The sequence below is a fragment of the Lates calcarifer genome, unplaced genomic scaffold (assembly GCF_001640805.2).
Source record: "Lates calcarifer isolate ASB-BC8 unplaced genomic scaffold, TLL_Latcal_v3 _unitig_1772_quiver_1746, whole genome shotgun sequence".
Classification (NCBI taxonomy): Eukaryota; Metazoa; Chordata; class Actinopteri; family Centropomidae; genus Lates; species Lates calcarifer.
The window spans coordinates 1-12447 of record NW_026115750.1 but is presented as its reverse complement, the minus strand read 5'-3'; the positions used below and the strand labels follow the sequence as shown (position 1 = coordinate 12447).

The 12447-nt window shown below is 38.1% G+C and overlaps 1 long non-coding RNA gene across 5 annotated transcripts; it reads left to right on the top strand.

Moving 5' to 3' along the window:
- The first annotated feature begins 1953 nt into the window (after window positions 1–1953).
- Window positions 1954–12250, top strand: LOC108890473 (uncharacterized). Of its 5 annotated transcripts, none has more exons than XR_007809843.1 (6): window positions 1954–2034; window positions 2729–2841; window positions 7607–8038; window positions 11032–11693; window positions 11845–11986; window positions 12163–12250. It is a non-coding gene; the product is annotated as an uncharacterized LOC108890473 (long non-coding RNA). The 5 variants fall into 5 exon arrangements; XR_007809845.1 differs by having other exon boundaries at window positions 1955–2034; window positions 11949–11986; XR_007809844.1 differs by lacking the exon at window positions 12163–12250 and having other exon boundaries at window positions 1955–2034; window positions 11949–12002.
- The last annotated feature ends 197 nt before the right edge of the window (window positions 12251–12447 follow it).

The following is a 12447-nucleotide window of genomic DNA, read 5'->3' as shown; positions in this document are numbered from 1 at the left end:
CGTCTGAGGTTGGCCTGTCCTGCTGCAGCATTAAGCATTAAAGCAGCAGCACAAGGAGCAGTGACAGGTGAATACCATCCCATGAAGGCTTAGCGAGCACTTGAAGTGACACTTAAGAGAAAATATATTAGGTCGTTAATTATGGGAACAGAGGTGGTAAAAGGAACAAATACTTTTCTTTTATCTTCAGAATTCAGCAGGAATTAAACAAGATCCTAAAACGTGTGAGCAGCCAAAAAGAGAGATGAATCCTGAAGGTTTAGAAGTATTATTTACTTTCACGCTAATCAACAAATAAACAACCAGTCTCTAATGTGTGGTCATTTTCAACAGGTGTAAATGTTTACTGAGGCACTGTTTACTTCTCCACCGAGATGATATACCTGGGTGAAGAGAAAGAGAGCCTTCAGGGACGAGGACAAAGACCTACAATCTTAGAGACTGTCCTCCTTTAAACAACAACCGTACGCAGGGTTTTCCAGGGTGACATTTTTGCTTTGATTTGTTTGAATTAGTCTTTTTTATTGGGAGCTGAATTATCCACACAGGTCTCCTCCTCTCCAAAATAAACCTATCAAGTCATTAAAATTGGTAAAAACACTGATTAAAACAATTTCACAGGATGTTGAGAGGGGCTGTTTGTTCAGCTTGTTTCTCTGTTTACTTAAGATCCAGATGTCCGATGGCAAAAATCCTTCATCAAGTATAACACTATAAAAAGTGACAGCGACGTGACTTAAAACAGTGAGAAAGTAGTCATCTGAAAATGTTTTCATGTGCAGCCGACAGCCGGTGCTTGCAGAAACCAAGTCTATGGGTCATGTGTGCAAGCCACGTATTACGATCCACAGTTACGTTTCACTGTACGGCAATCTCTACAGGACGGGAGCGAAAGAAAGAGCGAAATATTCTGCGTTAGGAGGAGGGAGGTTCGGGTGAATGGGTGGGTCGATAAAACGCTGGACTTTCCATCCAGGAAATCGCTGCTCTCTCTACCTTTTATCATGTAAATCCTTCCATCTGTACGTTTTTAAAACAGTGTGAAATGAAACTAATGTGAAGCATAAGGAGCTTTTTTTCAAGCATTTCTGAATCTGTCCTCACCGTTACAGTTTCCACTTCTCCTCCAGTTGAAATCAATGGAAATCAAGTATGTGGGAGGTAAACAAACCTCAATAAAAGTCAGTCAGTGTGTGTTCAGACCCGGGGATTTGTTTTACCCCACAGCTGACAGTTCTGGCAGCGAACGCCTGGATAACAAGAACCACAGCTGCATTTTCCGTCCCCACTTGAACGCAGCGCACACACTTGGTCGTGGGTTCTGACGCGCGGATCAACTATTTTAATGATTTTTTAATGTGGCCTGTCACTGGGTTTGTTGATGCAAGTTTTGGCCGAATGCGTCTGTGCTGTCAGCTGACATTTTCAGAGTAAAGAAGACGGAAAGACAAGAAGTGAATGTCACTGATGTTTGGTTTAGGTTTTCTCCATAATGGCATTCCAACATGGACACAATCAAAACATATGAATGCCAGTGTTGGGCTGATATTTTTGAGGCTGATGCAAATATTTTTGCTCATAGTTGAGATTTTTTTGTGGCTACTGGTCGAGAATTTCACCTATATTTCATATGGAAAGTGTATTTTGAATAATCTGAGACTGAAAAATAACTGATCTATGTTTAATGAAATCATCTGGCAGAGGTGATGTTTGTACCAACTATCTCATATAGCCTCATAGAAACTTTAGGTACAACAGAGGGCAGATTTTCTTTCGATCTCAGCTGGTTTATTTCAAATAAGCAGCAGATTAATTTATACAAAACTAATTTTCATGGTCTAAATGGTCCTTATTTCCTCTCTATGTGCCATCTTCTATTCCTGCCTCTCTCCATGAGTCATCTGCAACAAAACGTTCATCACTCTTTCCCCCCTCTTTTCCCCTCATGTCTTTCTTCTTGCTGTAGCAAACTGTGGTAGAAATGTGGGGAATGCTGCAGAACAGAGCAGGAGGACTCACTCTGCTTTGTTAAAGGTTTGTTCCGCTCCGTCTCTCCTGTAAACGCTCGTCGAGGGAGGGGAAACTTGATATCCTCACTTAGCTCTGATCGGCTCTGACTGCAGAGATCACAGACGGAAGGATGGAGGGATGGATGGAGGGCAAAGGAGGTGTACACCGAGACTCGGATGCTTTTCTTTTACCTTGGTTGAAAGTTTTATGTTGTCATGTTAAGATTTTAAATGAATGTCAGCCATGTACTAGCTACTCGCTGCAAGATGAAATATATAACATTAACTACAAGTGACCCCAAATAAGATGAAGAAGTAAAGACTCATCCTCCATTTAAAATAATAAAAAAAAAGATATTGGTAAAGATAGAAATTGGGGTGGAAGGCCAAACATCTCTATTAACAGCCACTTTTAAAACTGGTTTTGGTTTCAGTGAGAAGAATTTAAAGGAGGATTTACTTTAAATCTTGAAAAATCAACTTGTTTGTCTTTATCTCTCACACATTTACATTCAGAATAATGTTTTATATGATTTAGAAATACTAAATAAGCATTTAAGTTATTTTCAATTGCTTTTTTTACATTCAAAACTGCAAACAACTACATAAACCCTTAACATTATATCCTGTAACAAATATATATTAGCCTGTGATGGCTAATGAATTCCTGAAGTATCTCATGATAAGTGTTGTAATTTGATGTGTATTCTCTCCTTCAGGGCTCTGCAGAAACGACCACAGACAGGCCTGAACTTGTTGTCTCGAACCGCCAGTTTTTAAGGACCTGAAGAGAAGAGCTTCAGCTGAAAACATCTGCGCTCTGATGAGAGAGGTGAGACTGATAAATATCGTAAATGTGGCGTAAAACCAAAACAATGAGCTAAAAGAAGCGAAAAAAGCAAAGAGCTGCAGAGTCGGGTGAGTATGAGCGACCCCTTTCACTCTTCCTATAGTAACTTATGTAATATTGATTACGTCAGGTGACTCCTAGAAATTATGTTTATATACAACTAATTTGCGACAATGAACATGTTTTGAGATTAAGTACTTTTAGAATTAGGGTGTATTACACCTCAACCATCTCCCTACAAATCTGATAACACTCGCAATTAATCCAGAAATGTGTTTTTTTTTAATGCAAATTAACCATATCACCAAGTTTGAGCACAACTTCAGGGTCAAAGGTGAAGACAAGGCTATTGCAGCTATTGTGATCAGTGAGGAGGCGTCCACAGGTGTGCTTAATGGACATGTTCACTTTAAAAAGCTTCCAGGTGGACGTTAAGATAAAACAAAAGCTGTGTGTATGAACTGTATTTCCACCAAAGCACAATTAGTCTGAGGAACCATCTTTGGGCAAAGCTTATCTTTGCTGGTGTTAGCTGCTAACATGCTAATACCAAGACAACACCAGGAGAGTTCAGCCACGGCAGGTTTTTCAACAAAACGACAACAACTAAGCTAACAAATGCTATCACAAAATGGATCATCACAGACTGCAGACTGATCAACATTGTCCCCACTTCCTGTAACCTCTGTTTCAAATTAAAAGCCCTCTGCTGAGTCGTATAATTACAACCCCAGAGAGAATCAGAGCATCTCTACTTCCATCACAGTTAGTTTTGCAGTTGCTGTTGTAAAGTTTACAGCCTGATACAGTTTCTCCTGTGTCACTCTGTGTGTTAACGGTGTCTTCCCAACAGATGCATCGAATTGTCAACTTTCCAATACAAATCCAAAGGTGAAATGAAATGATCTCCTCCTGAAAAATCCATGTGGCTCGTGTGTGCGGCTGCCAGCCACTGCGTTTATTTGAGTGCTGGGTATGAGCGTGTTGTTAATGTGCAGTAAATGTGGTAGCAAGTTGTTCTGGAGCTCAGAGGAATTAACAGGCCTCACATTCCTCGGCGGGTTACGAATACTTTCAGAGAGGCAGACAGGGACCAGACAGATGAGTGGGAGGAAAACAGATATAAAATCTAAAGTACTATGGAGCAAATGAGGAGAATTAAGTAGAAAAACAATCCGAGAGGTCAAGCCCCGTTTGCTCTCTTGTAGTACAGTGTACTTGAAATATAAGAGACATGTTTGTCATCTTCATTTATAAAGCTAGAAATACTTACAATACCCTGTTGTCCTTTTAACCCTTTTTTAAATATATATCTCAATTCATTTAGCATAAAGAATGTAGGAAAGAGCATGCTGTGTACTCTCTTTTAAAAGGTAAAAATACAATTACTTATTGGAAATTCTGTTCTGATATAACCTGCTCTGCTCTTTAAGTACTATCCATACATTTGTCTTTCACACAGAGGAGAGCTTTTGCATTTACAACCTACAATACTGTACAATTTCAGACGTCCTATGTCAATTAATGACTGTTTGGTAGCTTAAAAGTTGTTATAATCCAGGCTCACAGCTCATGTAAACATCAGTCACTCGTGTCAAATATCAAAATCATTTATACACAAACCAACAGCTCTGTGCAGACGATTTGTGCAGAACGAGAACAAACATGGTGGAAGGCAGAGCTGAAGCTGAGGAGGAGCTAAATGAGGAGTTTCCTTCATAATCTGGAACTAGTTTGGTTGCAGAAAATCAGACGTATAAAAAGCAAAGTTCACAGACAGCAGCATCACGTAAAGTTAAGAAAACAAGAATTACTGACACATTTTGATGAGTAAATTTTATTCTTAGAGCAATGGTGCTGATTATGAGCCAGATCCAAATTTATCAAATAATGAATTTAAAAAAGCGACTGTGATGTGTCTGTGGTAACATTATGCTGCCTGCAGATATTTTAGAGCTCACTGTGTCTGTTCCTCATCCCACTGCTCCCTTTAAAAAAAGAGGGGAACAAAATGACCATATCTTGTTTTGTAGAAGATTTTCATGGTCAGCACTAACCCTTGGTGGCAAATAGGCTGCATTGTGTTTCCTGCCATCCCACGTTTCACCATTTGATTGCTTTTAATGTGAAGCAGCAGCAGCAGTTTTAGTAGAAGTAGATATTTAGTTCACATTAGTAAAAGCAAAAACAAGGAAAATTATAAAAGTAGAAACTATAAATAGCATCAAGATTGGGTTTAAATTCATGAAAATGTTAAAAATAACCATTTTTCCCTGGCTGCCATTAGACAGTAGAAAAAAAAGAAAATGAAGATATCCTACGACAGATTCCTAGAAGATGTGAAAACATTAAAACACAAAGACCGGTGCTCAGCTATAACAGTCATAACAATTTAGTGAAATAAAGTGATGAATCAATTTGCTTCTTTCCCCCTCTGTGCTTTGATTAAAGAGAGGCTCTCGTCCTTAACCTTAGACCTTTGTTTCACACAATCATCTATTCTGCCTGAGAGCTGAATTAACTCTCAAGTCTTTGTGAGAAAAGGGATTTGTTGTTGTTGTTTCTAAATCACTTGAAAGAGCAAAAAGAAAAAAAAAAGATAAGAGAGAAAAACGGGGAAGTGTATTTTTGAGAGAGACAGCACCTCTCCACCCTTCTTTTGTCCGTCATCGCTCGAGTCATAGGCTGATATTAATCTACAGCTGTCTCGCTCTCAGCTGAAACAAATTCACACACACGCCATGGAGCTTCTGAGAAACACAACATATGGCTGAAATTGACAAGTCTTTTGTTTGACTCTGGTTTTCCTTTCACCTCCCTCAGCAGCTTCTGTCTCCCCTTTCTTTACATCTATTAATATGATCACTGAGACAGATTTAACTGGAATGATCCCTCTGTTTATATTGGCCTCTAAAAGATCCCTTCACATCATTTTGTGCAAAAATATATTCAGCTTTATCTGAAGTTAATGAGGCTTCAGCCAAATTGAGTGGATCAATTCCAAAGTCTTTTTAGCATACAATTTGCTCAGTATTGGTTTAATTTTGCATAAGAAAAAGAAAATATCTGAGTGTAAAGAAATCTTGAAATATTGCAAAACAATTTTACGCTTGGCTGAAGTGGAAAACTCAATGTACTAGGACAAGCAAAATATTTCAACCTAACCAATAAATGTTGGGCTACATGAAGCATATGACTGTGAAAAACTGTGGCAGACAACTACAAATCTATGTGGATCGATGAGGAGACTGTAATCTTTCTAAAATAAATACATGAAGCAAACATGTCCATCATGTTTTTCACTGTTTGAGCTTTGACTGGCAATCTTTTAACCACACCGTGTAGTTGCAATTTCCTCTGATGTGGTTTAATGGCACCAAATGGAAAACAACCAGTGCTGTTTATCTCAATAAACCAGCTCCTAATATAGTGTTTTTCTTTTACCTATACTCACTTTTAATTATTTTGAGTCCCTTAATTCCTGTTTAATGAACTGTAACACCACTAACATTGAGCTGTGTAAAGCTAAATTTAAGTTAAACCACTAGTATATTAACACATCACTCCTACAACACAGCACAACAATCAAATATGTATCTTCCATGATTAAACACTTCTGGCAAGAGGAACAACTAAACATCACACTGGAATCAGTTTTAGCAATAATAAACTCACTCAAACTAACTTTTAAACCTCTTTAAACGGGTAAAATAGAAGGGGTATTTTAAGACCAATCAGATGCGGTTGCTAGGCAGAAAAGAGTCAGCTGGCCAATTGGCGTTTTTTTCCTGCCGTAGTTACCTTACGCGTGTTCTCATTGGTCAGATCTTCTGGGAGGGGGCGCAGGGAGGCGGAGAAACGAAGCCGGAAAGTAGATTTAAACCAACGTTCAAACCGTTACCTCGGTTTGTCCATACTGTGAGAAAACCTAAGTCCAGATGAAGCCTAGATGCTAAAACAAGGTTTGGAGCTGCTTTTTGTCGAACATGAGTGAAGCTGGACGCTGAATACACCTGCAGCGCGAAGGTAAGACGAACTATCTAGCGGCTAGCGTTAGCATTTGCGTTAGCGGCGAGCATTAGCATCAGCCCCCTCTTTTAAAGTAATCTTTTAACCGTATTTCCATTTTCAGTCGTTTTCATCGCGTGGGTAAGAGTGTGTTTGTGTTTCCGTGACTCAGGCGTCCCTGACATGAGTTGTAGATCCCCAGCATGGACGGGTGAAAACACAATGAGTCTGCTTAAATCCCTGTTGTAATTGTTTACGACATTTTGCATCTTTTTGTAACTTTGTGTTTCATCCTGGTCATTTTAACTCAGTACATATCGGTCTATCGTGTCGTTGTCATCGTTTAGTGTCCATTTGTGGTCATTTTGTATTATATTACTTCTGTACCTGGCTGCTTTACACCTGGATGTCAGCGTTTGCATTAGCGACCAGCGTTAGCATTAGCCTTATCTGTCAGAGATGCATTTGGGGCCGTTTCCTTTTTGTCGTTTTTATTTGTGCGGGTTAAAGTGTGTTTGTGTTTCTGTGGCCATAGCAAACCTGACATGAGTTGTGGACACTTTACGGCGCCGAGGTTATTGTTATCTGTGATTTTCAGCCTCTAATGTTAATTAAAACGTTGTGGTTCAGCTGTAATGTTGAATATTTCTCTGTGTTTTCATGGTTAAACTGTTGATGAGGAATAGGTAGTAGTGTATTGATCATTTTCCTTTGTATGTTTCTCTTTGATTTCCTCCAGGTGTCACCACTTCGTCCGCGATCGCTGAGACGTGGTCCATGATCGGAGAGACATTGTTGAGGATGAGGGAGACATCGTCCACGATCAGAGACGTTGTCCATGATCACAGAGACCTTGTCAAAGATGAGAGAGACGTTGTCCATGGTCAGAGACATTGTCCCATGCTTCGTAGAGACCTTGCGATAGAATCGGCGGAGACGGGGGTCACCGATTTGACGGCACTGCCCGCGATCATGGAGACATTGTCGATGATCACAGAGACAGCGTCTATGATCTCAGAGACATCGTCCACGATCACAAAGACACTGTCCATGATCACAGAGACTTTGTCCATAATCTCAGAGACATTGTCCGCGATCACAGAGACGTAGTCCACGATCAGAGTCTTCATACAATGAAGAAGTTCTTTGAGACCAGGACTGAGTCCTCCAGGTAATTCACAAACAGCTTTACATCAACTGTCCAACACAGAGCACTGACATTAAACTGTTTATGTTCAGTATTCAGTTTATCAGAAAAGTGTAATAATATCAGAAGTAAGATGTAATTGTCAGACTAATCTGTTACTAGATGCAGTTTGGAACAGTAAACATTTTCTGTAAATTTAGAAGTAATATGTGATAAGTATTATGTAATGGTAAAAGTAATCTAATGTTTGAGGTAATTGATGTTTTACTGTGACGTTTGACATTTTTGACCACATAACCTAACCTTCTAACCTTGACTCCTTTTCTCTCATCGACCTCCCCCAGCTCACATCAATTATTTCAGCATCTAAACCTTCAACTTGTCTCTTAGACCCCATCCCAACTAGGCTGCTTAAGGAAGCTCTGCCCTTAATTTGCAGTGCTGTATTAGATATATTAAATCTGTCCTTGGTAACAGGTTATGTGCCACAGTCATATAAAACAGCTGTAATCAAACCTCTCCTAAAAAAGCCCACTCTAGATCCTGATGTATTAGCCAACTACAGACCTATATCTAACCTCCTCTTTCTTTCCGAAATCCCAGAGAAAGCAGTTGCAAAACAGTAGTGCAACTTTCTACAGGATAATAGTTTATTTGAGGGTTTTCAGTCAGGATTTAGGCTGTATCACAGCACAGAGACAGCACTTGTAAAAGTTACAAACGACCTCCTGATAGCATCAGACAACGGACTTGTTTCTGTTCTTGTCTTGTTAGATCTCAGTGCTGCTTTTGATACGATTGACCATCACATCCTTTTACAGAGACTGGAGCACTTTATTGGTATTAAAGGAACTGCACTAAACTGGTTTAAGTCCTATCTATCTGATAGGCTTCAGTTTGTACATGTTAGCAACTACTCCTCCATGTACACAAAAGTTAGACATGGAGTTCCACAAGGGTCAGTGCTTGGACCAATTCTATTCACCCTGTATATGCTTCCCTTGGGCAATATTATCAGGAAACACAATGATTCTGTATGTTACTGTCTACTGTGGAGGAAATACTCAGACTTTTACTGAAGAATAATAAACAACACAAGTTAAAATCCTGCATCCAAAAATTTACTTAACTGATAGTGTTTATTATTGTTGTGCAGTTCACAGTAACAAACATCATTGCTTCAGTAATTAGTTGATAGACACACGATCAATAATCATTTGACTTTTTCCCAAATATTTGTTGTTGTTGGTTCTTCAGGAAGTGATGACAGTCAACTGTTGATTTTCTGAAACAGCCTCTAATGTTAATTAAAATGTTGTGGTTCAGCTGTAATGTTGAATATTTCTCTGTGTTTTCATGGTTAAACTGTTGATGAGGAATAGGTAGTAGTGTATTGATCATTTTCCTTTGTATGTTTCTCTTTGATTCCTCCAGGTGTCACCACTTCGTCCTCGATCGCTGAGACATGGTCCATGATTGGAGAGACATTGTTGAGGATGAGGGAGACATTGTCCACGATCAGAGACGTTGTCCATGATCACAGAGACCTTGTCAAAGATGAGAGAGACGTTGTCCATGGTCAGAGACATTGTCCCATGCTTCGTAGAGACCTTGCGATAGAATCGGCGGAGACGGGGGTCACCGATTTGACGGCACTGCCCGCGATCATGGAGACATTGTCAATGATCACAGAGACAGCGTCTATGATCTCAGAGACATCGTCCACGATCACAAAGACACTGTCCATGATCACAGAGACTTTGTCCACGATCAGAGTCTTCATACAATGAAGAAGTTCTTTGAGACCAGGACTGAGGCCTCCAGGTAATTCACAAACAGCTTTACATCAACTGTCCAACACAGAGCTCTGACATTAAACTGTTTATGTTCAGTATTCAGTTTATCAGAAAAGTGTAATAATATCAGAAGTAAGATGTAATTGTCAAACTAATCTGTTACTAGATGCAGTTTGGAACAGTAAACATTTTCTGTAAATTTAATATGTGATAAGAGAAGTATTATGTAATGGTAAAAGTAATCTAATATTCGAGGTAATTGATGCTTTACTGTGATGTTTGACATTTTTGACCACATACTATACTGTGGCATTTTGCTTCCATTTTGGATTACTATTACTTCTGCATTGCTATTATATTACAGATTACTTTTACTGTTACCTCTAACATAGGTTTACTTTTACCATTATATAATACTTTTCTTATTACATATTACTTCTAAATTTACAGGAAATGTTTACTGTTACAATGTCAAAATGTCAAATGTTAGTGTTATTGTTAAGGATCAGTCAAAATGGGACTGTTAAATATCTGAACTTCAGTTTGATTGTACACGATCAGAAATTCTTGATTGTGTGTGCTAGACACACTAGACTACACTGTACAAAACAATATAAATTTTACAAATAAAATATTGGAGTGAGTTGTTCACGTGTGGTAATTTTAACTGTTGGTCAGATGGTATTTTTTATCATTGCAGTATATAAAGACTAGTTCTACACATATTCAGTTATACACATAAGCTGCTGTTAAGACCTTTGTAAATTTGGTTGTTATTCATTAAATGAAAACAACATAAAACAAAGACATTTTAAATATGTGTTAATAAGAAGGAGGTCGAAAGGTGAAATAATGATTCTGTATGTTACTGTCTGCTGTGGAGGAAATACTCAAGACTTTTACTGAAGAATAATAAACAACACAAGTTAAAATCCTGCATCCAAAAATTTACTTAACTGATAGTGTTTATTATTGTTGTGCAGTTCACAGTAACAAACATCATTGCTTCAGTAATTAGTTGATAGACACACGATCAATAATCATTTGACTTTTTCCCAAATATTTGTTGTTGTTGGTTCTTCAGGAAGTGATGACAGTCAACTGTTGATTTTCTGAAACAGCCTCTAATGTTGTTGTGTTTTCATGGTTAAACTGTTGATGAGAAATAGGTAGTAGTGTATTGATCATTTTCCTTTGTATGTTTCTCTTTGATTCCTCCAGGTGTCACCACTTTGTCCGCGATCGCTGAGACATGGTCCATGATCGGAGAGACATTGTTGAGGATGAGGGAGACATCGTCCACGATCAGAGACGTTGTCCATGATCACAGAGACCTTGTCAAAGATGAGAGAGACGTTGTCCATGGTCAGAGACATTGTCCCATGCTTCGTAGAGACCTTGCGATAGAATCGGCGGAGACGGGGGTCACCGATTTGACGGCACTGCCCGCGATCATGGAGACATTGTCGATGATCACAGAGACAGCGTCTATGATCTCAGAGACATCGTCCACGATCACAAAGACACTGTCCATGATCACAGAGACTTTGTCCATAATCTCAGAGACATTGTCCGCGATCACAGAGACGTAGTCCACGATCAGAGTCTTCATACAATGAAAAAGTTCTTTGAGACCAGGACTGAGTCCTCCAGGTAATTCACAAACAGCTTTACATCAACTGTCCAACACAGAGCACTGACATTAAACTGTTTATGTTCAGTATTCAGTATATCAAAAACTGTCTAAAAAATTTGCATAGTATAGTAAGGCATCAGAAATGGTCAAAAAATGTCATAGTATAGTATGGTGTCAAAAATGGTCAAAAAATGTCATAGTATAGTATGGTGTCAAAAATCATGAAAAAATGTCATAGTATAGTAAGGTGTCAAAATCATGAAAAAATGTCATAGTATAATATGGTGTCAAAAATGGTCAAAAAATGTCATAGTATAGTATGGTGTCAAAAATCATGAAAAAATGTCATAGTATAGTAAGGTGTCAAAAATGGTCAAAAAATGTCATAGTATAGTAAGGTGTCAAAAATGGTCAAAAAATGTCATAGTATAGTATGGTGTCAAAAAATGTCATAGTATAGTATGGTGTCAAAAATCATGAAAAAATGTCATAGTATAGTAAGGTGTCAAAAATGGTCAAAAAATGTCATAGTATAGTATGGTGTCAAAAAATGTCATAGTATAGTATGGTGTCAAAAATGGTCAAAAAATGTCACAGTATAGTATGGTGTCAAAAATCATGAAAAAATGTCATAGTAAGAAGGTCAAAAATCATGAAAAAAATTCATAGTATAGTATGGTGTCAAAAATCATGAAAAAATGTCATAGTATAGTAAGGTGTCAAAAATCATGAAAAAATGTCATAGTATAGTATGGTGTCAAAAATCATGAAAAAATGTCATAGTATAGTAAGGTGTCAAAAATGTCAAAAAAGTCATAGTGTAGTAAGGTGTCAAAAATGGTCAAAAAAATGTCATAGTATATAAGTGTCAAAAATCATGAAAAAATGTCATAGTATAGTATAGGATGTCAAAAAATCATGAAAAAATGTCATAGTATAGTATGGTGTCAAAAATCATGGTCAAAAAATGTCATGTCATAGTATAGTATGGTGTCAAAAAT